The sequence below is a fragment of the Miscanthus floridulus genome, unplaced genomic scaffold (assembly GCF_019320115.1).
Source record: "Miscanthus floridulus cultivar M001 unplaced genomic scaffold, ASM1932011v1 os_1072, whole genome shotgun sequence".
Taxonomy (NCBI): domain Eukaryota; kingdom Viridiplantae; phylum Streptophyta; class Magnoliopsida; order Poales; family Poaceae; genus Miscanthus; species Miscanthus floridulus.
Genome location: NW_027097500.1, coordinates 22,280 through 28,603, shown reverse-complemented (window position 1 = coordinate 28,603; position 6,324 = coordinate 22,280).

The following is a 6,324-nucleotide window of genomic DNA, read 5'->3' as shown; positions in this document are numbered from 1 at the left end:
TTTACATGCACATATATAATTATATGTATTTTTTTAAAAGTACAAAACCATTTAGACCGTTTAACTTCGTTTAAACGCCATGTAAACAACCTAAACGCTAAACGAGGGGCAACCGTGTAAAGACCGTTTACTGTTTAGGAAAACATTGGTTGAAATATACTTAACTTTAGTTGTACTACAATACTACAAACATGTTTTCTTTTTGAAACATTGCAACGCGATATTTTAGCTAAGAGGGTGCCAGCACCACTGGGTGCCATATAATTTTCCATTTGAAATTGGGGTAAAGGGCCTGGAATCAAAATATAGTCAAATAATCTACCTAACACCCTTTTGCTGTTTAGCCAATGCCTATCAATGCAGTTTCATTTCTTATACATTGAATAATATCTGTACGGACTGAACAAAGTAGTTCTTTATCATTCAAGCAAAAGTGAGACAAGTACAAAACAAAATTGCCACAACTTAGCATAGTCTATGCACTCCATATCACAACTACTCCACGGTAGTGTAACCATTGTTTGACTGGAATTGAATGCGAAAGAAATTAAGGCATGGGTTGAGTATTAGAAGCAAAATACACGTTTGAGCATAGCTTCCGAGAGAAGGGTATGAATAATAGTCGAACAATAAGAAAAAGCCACTCCATAAACAAATGTCTATCATAAGAAAAGGAAACAAATCATAACTTTTAAAGGCCAAAAAACTTCCGTGGCAGTTGAAAATAGATAGCAGTAATTGGGTCACCAGGAGTTTGCACAGGCGAAAACTTTTTAAAAAATGTTCAAAGGGCAAATGAATTCCCACAATGAAATACATGCTGAAAACCAATCTCTTCTGTTGGTTGAATATAACATTATTACACATTCTTTAAGAAGCAACTTTGACAGCTTATGTTTCTATTTAAACACAACCACTTCAGTAAGAATTTTAAGAAGGAACGTATACAAGACAAGCACTCATGCAGTTCTAATGCCCTAAACATGATCAAGCATATATCTAACATATGCAGATACACAAGCTGAAGTTAAAATTTTGATTCCGGTCAGATACAGTACAGTCAGGAAGAAAGTGAAATAGATTGCACATTAACATGTAACTTGGAAAGTCAGAATTCAAGAGCAACAAGTCCAGATAGAGACAAACCGCAGGAGGGTGGGTGAAGAGGATGGCATCCTTCTCCTTGGTGTAGCTAAGGATCAGCAGCACCACATTCAACACCACATACGTATCGAGCCATCTAAGTCAAGGATCAACAGCAACAAACAACAATTCCACACGATTCCCAACCGAAATCAGATTTAACGTCGATTCATCATAACCAAAAGATCATAACCAAAAGATAGGGCAAACCCAGTGAAGAAAAGGATATAGTGCGATGCAGCCGAGGAGGAATTCGCGGTTCTGCGGGAACTTCTTGGGGTAAAACTGCGCGAGGAGGGCGACAGCGATCACGGCGGCCCCGATCCCCAGCTTCCAGTTGCCCAGCCGCGTGTCCTCGGTGTAGCCCTTGCTCTTCACGACCTGAGCGCATCACGAAAACCACCTCCTCAGATAATAAATCTAGAGGAACCAAGTGGGAGCAGCGATCGAGAAAGGGGGAAGGAGAGGGAGGAGAGGGCTAGGGTTTAGGGTGAAGCATAGTACATCGGAGATGGTCTCGTCGAGAAGGTGCTTGATGGAGTACAGGTCGAGGAGATTGGCCTTCTTCGGGGTAACCTTCGCCGGCGTAGCCGCCGCGCCGTCGCTCGCCATGTGCGCCGCCGCTACGAGATCGTGGACGAGGAGGGAAGTGGTGGTAGACGGAGCGGGCGAGAGTGAGCGATGAGAGAAGAGGGCCTGTGGGTACATGCGGGATCTGTCAATGACGGGTGGGGCGGATGTACTGGGACCGGCTAGTCAGTTACACATAGGGCTGCTTCTTGGTACACGTACAGAGGGCCGCCACGCGGGTGGACCAATGGGAGAAAAGCAGCGCGTCACTGGAGTGCCACATCGGCACTGAGATTTCTCCCAAAAAGATTTCAATAATGCAGAACAGGAACAGTAGCCTCAGTATGGAAGTACTACCTTCCTCCTATAGATTAAAAATTATTCATGTTTAATCAAATTTTTAGTGAATAATATTTATATTTATAATTTTAAATTAATTTAATATATAATATATTTCATAATTAATTTAATGATATTTATTTGGTATTAGAAATATGTATATTTTTTATTTATAATTAGTTAAACTTATAAAGTACTAAAACATGACACCGTGTTAGAATTGTTTTTTTTTTTTTTAAGACAGAGCTGGTACTAGTTTTCAACTTCGATCTTTTCTTAGTACCTTTTCAAACTGGTCCCGTTCGGCTTACCTTATATCCGACTTGTTCGACTTCTTTTTTCAGCCGAAACAGTATTTTTCTCTCACAACATTTTAGCCAGAACAGTGTTTTCAGCCATTTTCAGCCAATTTCAGCAAGCCGAACGGGCCCGAGTTGAAGAAAAAATTAAATAATATTTGAGTTGCTTGTCAACTAGAATTTGAAGTTTTTTATGACCCGTCGGCACTAAGATTTCTCCCGAAAAGATTTCAATCCATGTTCAGAATGCAGAATAGGAACAGTAGCGCAGTATGGAAGTTGTTGTCAACTTTGGTCGTTTCTGACAACCTTTCCAAATTGAGAGTTGAATAAAAAGTTCAAAAAAATTTGAGTTGCTTGTCAACTACAATTTCAAGTTTTTTACGGCCTTTTCAAATGGAGAGATAAAGGAAAAAAAAGAAGATAGAACAGCACCATTCCCTCGATGCGTGTTTGCATGTATCTTGTTCGGTACGCCCTTACATAGAGTTTAGACTCTTTGACCCTCGTGGGCATAACTAACCAAATCATAGGAACTAAACTGAACTAGCTAAGACCGATGATCGAAACCAAATTCTATAGTCTCATGAAGTAACAACCAACCAAATTAAGGGTATGTTCACTTGAACTTATCAGCCGGCTTATCAGCTAGAATCCACGGTATTTTTCTCTCACAACAAAACAGCTTCAGCCGGTTTTAATACCAGCCGAACAGGCTAAGTCAAGATAATTCAGTCTTCGTCCTTGTTTAGCTAAAATAGCCGAAAACACCGGCCTAATAAAATCTCTCCAACCCTAGCCTAAGTGTTCAAGAAATACTAAGTGAGTATTGAGTGACACGTAATCTCGTGTTTTATATTTAGGCTTATTCTACCTCACCATAGACGACATCTCAATCCTTTCAGAAGGTTTGGATGTAACCGAAAGAAAACATACGGAGAGATATAGTATAGGGATATAAATAATCAGGCGAGATTGCAAAAATCATGATCTTCTATCAGATCAGAACTATAATGGTAAGATCGCAAATCATACAATCATAGCTACTAAAATCGGAAAATCATAGATTCCATTTAACTGAACCTAGAATCAACAAAAATCGCAAAGACATAAAATGGGACAATAGAATAGAGATTTACAAAATGGGACAGTAGAATAGAGATTTTAACAACTATGTAATTAAGTGCAGTGTAATTTTTAAATCTCGGACTTACCCATTAGTCCGATTATCAACCCTAAACTACAAAGTCTGGTATGAGACAACCGTCAACTGTCGAAATCTTACGAAATACTACCTCCATTCAGTCCAAAGTTGTTTCCAAGGCGATTTTTTATTTGTAAAATTAATAAAAGTATGGTTTTAATCTTTAAAATCATAAAAAATATTTTTCTTAAAAAATTAAAACTAGTACAATTTCTTTTTAAAAATGTTATATAGTTGTTGGTGATCTATTTAGAATTGTCTAGAACTTAATTATTTCTATTCTTTTTGTTTTATTATTCATATCCATGCTCATCATTTATTGAAATTATCATTTTGTACTTTATCTGACCTAGAACAACCATGAGGACCTATCAAACTAAGTGCATAGAAAAATGTGGAAGACAACACCAACATTGATGCCATGCTCCACCATATGTATAGATTCTATCAAGACATTGCATGTCTACCACTTTGATTGCATGATTAGTTATAAGTTTCAAACTAAGCAGTGCCTCGAACATCACACAATCAACTAGTTATTTGATCAACATAAAGTGAATACATGAATGCCTTCTTATTTATTTAATTGAAATCTTTTTTTTAATTATGACCATCTTATCTATACTTGATCTTATTTGTATCAAAGAACAATAAAATGGTATACAAATCTTATTATGGTTGATCATTGTACTATGCATCCATTAAACAATCTGTAGACATTTAAATAGACGACCCACTGTATAGACTTTCTTTTTAATCGTTTGAGTTGTGACATGGCCCAACTTAGTGCGTGTTTGGTTTAGGGACAAAAAGAATGGTTTTGGACCCAACCTTATTTTTTTTAGCTTAGGTTTGACCCATTTCCCGTGTCTACTGTAGAGGGTTGGGTCCATCCCAGCTTTTTGTTTGGATGAAGCGCTAAGTTCGGTGGATTGGATACTTGACATGTGGGACCCCGCACGTCATCCTCTCAGCACTCTTTCTTCATCCTTTGTCTCCTTTCTCCTAACTCCCCTAGAGCATGCACGGAAGTTCTGGGCTGCTGCGCATGGCCGACGCCACTATGCGTGGTCACCACCGCCATGGGTGCACGTGCTCGCCGCCGCTGGTGTTCCTCGTGCTCACCACCTAAGCATGGCATGCCCCCACTGCGTGTGCCCCGCGTGGCCCGCCTGCCTTCACTCGCACACGGACGAAGTGGGTTTAGTTGATTTCTCCGGTTCGGAGGAATGGAACGGACCGAATCTACAGGAATATTAATTCTCTCTTTGTGATGGACCCAACCCAACCCATGTATTCTCCAAACCAAATAGCCCCCAACAACGGATTCGACCCAACTCAACTCACTTCGAGAGTACCGAATAGCCCAAAAAAACGGATTTGACCCAACCCAACCCACTTCGACCTTGGAACCAAACACACCCACCCTTAGGCACACTTTCTGCAGGCCGTGCAATATATAATGGTATCCAAAAATCTCTTTCTCAAAGCATAACCTACTGTAAAGCCTTAGCCAACCATGTTAACTTCAGGCCTCAGTGATAAGTCCACGGTGAAGCAGAAGCTACTAGTGTTATTTATTAGTTAACATGATTGGCTAATGCTTATATCGGGTTCTTATTGCGGGAACACTGAAAACTTGAACAGCAATAATCACTCAGCTGACCCTTGTATACGAAGTACTAAACTCATTTCATAAAAAAAAGCATGTTCTCAGAATGACCAAAACTGTATCGTCTACGCCTCGAAATACAGCGAGTAGACCGAACTCAAATGTCAAGAACATTCCAACCTTTGGCATTCCTCAGACAGCTGCTCTTTCGAGGTCGGTGTGTACATTTCTGAGGTCGAGACCTGGGTAGTTTGGATCTGAGCACTAAAATAAGATAAGATTCACTCGAGCTGTCCCAGATGCATGCCAGAATAAACGAGCCTAAAACTACTCACTCACTCTTGCCTTCCTTAAATTCAGGATGCAAAGTTTTGAGTGTCATATTGAGGTTACACGGGGGTGTCATATTACGTGTTCAGATACTAATAAAAAACAAATTATAGAATCCGTTAGTAATCTGCGAGACGAATTTATCAGGCCTAACTAATCCATCATTAACACGTGTGTACTGTAGCACCACATTGTCAAATCATAGCCTAATTAGGATTAAAAGATTCGTCTCGCAAATTAGTCATAAATTGTGCAATTAATTATTTTTTTAGTCTATATTTAATATTCTATGTACGTGTCCAAGTATTCGATATGATAGGGAGTAAACTTCTAGGGGAGTGAGTAAGCAAGGCCTCACTTGTCTCGCATGGCCAATGCGTTTGAAACATTCTTGAGCAGGCCAAGGCATGGATACAGCTAAGTCAATACAATTCTTTCTGCAATATGTAAAAGATCTGGAAAATATGCTTAGTTCTATCATAGATTTTGAAAATGAACCAGCATTTGCCACTGTTAGGTCGTAAAACATTGGCCCCTTTAACCGGACAGAGAATTTCAGCTCGTTTATTCCATAAGATATAACCTGACAACTTTTCAGTGCCGGGTTGCATTGGTTGTGAAAATAATCTGACATAGGATGAAAAGTTGTGATCGCAGAACTGCCAAAGAGATTTACATTAAGTAGTTCTGTACTCCTACATAAGTAAGAAAATAAGTATTTCTGGTTCAAGAAATGAAATTGAGGCACTGTGCCCGTTTTCTTTTGATATTTTTTGGAATTGAAAACAGTAAACATTCAGATCTATAAAATCCAATGAAAACTAGAT